Below are 1,888 nucleotides of genomic sequence, written 5' to 3'. Positions count from 1 at the left end.
AGAATAACTACAAAAATAGAATACAATTAAATTAATTCAATCAAAAGAAGTACAACTTGTACATATCAAATATGGATCAATGTGATGTGCCAATATGCATGTCCATTATGCAGGTCCCTAAGGTCAATATTACAAAATGTTCAGAAAACCATTCTCTTTGCGTTTAACACTATGATCTGCAATTAAGTTTTGAATTGCGTTAAACCCATGCTAAAGGCAAGAAACGTCCTTCTGTACTGAGGTGACAGCAGTAAATAAGTATTAACTGCTTAGAGTTGATGCTAAATGTGGTGACAGAGATGTATATTGTAATGAATAAAAAAAGGGAATCATTAGGATATTTTATTGTTAGAACAACATGTTGCATGTTGATGGGATGTTAGTAAACTATTCTCTGTGCAATACATGTGACTTTTAACCACCTCACTGAAGTGATCTGTAGTCCAGCTGGTCGCTTGAGAACAGAATCTGGGAGGTGACTGAAGTCTTCACATTGCATCCTCATCACCTTGAATGGTTTTGCTGGTTGTTTCTCGTATGGGACAGTGTAGAAACTGTTGAACAGATGCAGCTTGCGCTCATCAATCAACTTTCCACAATCCTTTCTGCACGTCGTGGAACACGCTCTTCCCTGCAGGATACAGTGTAACGTTACATATAACTAGCTAGCTACTGTAGCCATGTCGAATCATCCGGTGGATGGACAAAAAGTAGCTAGCTATGTTTCTTCTATAATCTAGCAATAACATTTGTAACGATAATGTATAAATTAGTAGCCAACGAACTTTAGCTAATATGTTTTCTCTATAGTTACAAATTAGACAACCCAGAACATACATGTTAGTTACTGTACTCTATAGCTAGCTAGCTTGATTGTTTGATATACGGTTCTTCCACATACCTCTTTTGGACAGCTTTTCCCATTTTTTTCTTGACCCTTACGATTTGTATAGGGTTTTCCCGCATCCCGTAAGATCTTCCTTTGCCTGTCTTTCCATTCTTTTAGTTTTGTTTTACGTTTCTTTCCCACATTTCGGTGATTTTCATCAGCAACAGAAAAGTTGTGCGCTTGTCCGTCCATTCTGAGTGGTGCACATAAACGGTTATTCCACGAGAGCCTATCTTTAAATTTAAACATATTGTTAATTAGCGCGTGGAAAGCTTGTGAAACCGGTTCACTATAGAAAAAGGGTGTCCAATAATGATTTTTCATGTATATCTCGTTTTTTTGAAAAATGTCACATATACGGTTCTTCGTCTGTAGGATTCAATTCATGGCATTTAATCCGAGTAAAAAATCCCTGTCTGAGGTCAGTTAGGATCACCACTTTATTTTAAGAATCTGAAATGTCAGAATAATAGCAGAGAGAATTATTTATTTCAGCTTTTATTTTGTTTCATCACATTCCCAGTGGGTCAGAAGTTTACACACACTCAATTAGTATTTGGTAGCATTGCCTTTAAATTGTTTAACTTGGGTCAAACATTTCAGGTAGCCTTCCACAAGCTTCCCACAAAAAGTTGGGTGAATTTTGGCCCATTCCTCCTGACAGAGCTGGTGTAACTGAGTCAGGTTGGTAGGCCTCCTTGCTCGCACACACTTTTTCAGTTCTGCCCACAAATTTTCTATAGGATTTGAGGTCAGGACTTTGTGATGGCCACTCCAATACCTTGACTTTGTTGTCCTTAAGACATTATGCCACAACTTTGGAAGTATGCTTGGGGTCATTGTCCATTTGGAAGACCCATTTGCGACCAAGCTTTAACTTCCTGACTGATGTCTTGAGATGTTGCTTCAAAATATCCACATAATTTTCCTACCTCATGATGCCATCTATTTTGCGAAGTGCACCAGTCCCTCCTGCAGCAAAGCACCCCCACAACATGA

At 38.3% G+C, this 1,888-nt stretch overlaps 1 long non-coding RNA gene across 1 annotated transcript; it reads right to left on the bottom strand.

Moving 5' to 3' along the window:
- Positions 1–327: 327 nt before the first annotated feature.
- Positions 328–1,018, bottom strand: LOC106560729 (uncharacterized). Its single transcript, XR_001318658.2, has 2 exons — positions 902–1,018; positions 328–631 (listed from the first exon to the last, which is right to left on the bottom strand). It is a non-coding gene; the product is annotated as an uncharacterized lncRNA (long non-coding RNA).
- Positions 1,019–1,888: the final 870 nt, after the last annotated feature.

The sequence above is a fragment of the Salmo salar genome, chromosome ssa10 (genome assembly GCF_905237065.1).
Source record: "Salmo salar chromosome ssa10, Ssal_v3.1, whole genome shotgun sequence".
NCBI classification, from domain to species: domain Eukaryota; kingdom Metazoa; phylum Chordata; class Actinopteri; order Salmoniformes; family Salmonidae; genus Salmo; species Salmo salar.
The sequence above is the reverse complement of the archived record's forward strand: the minus strand, read 5'-3'. Positions and strand labels throughout refer to the sequence as shown.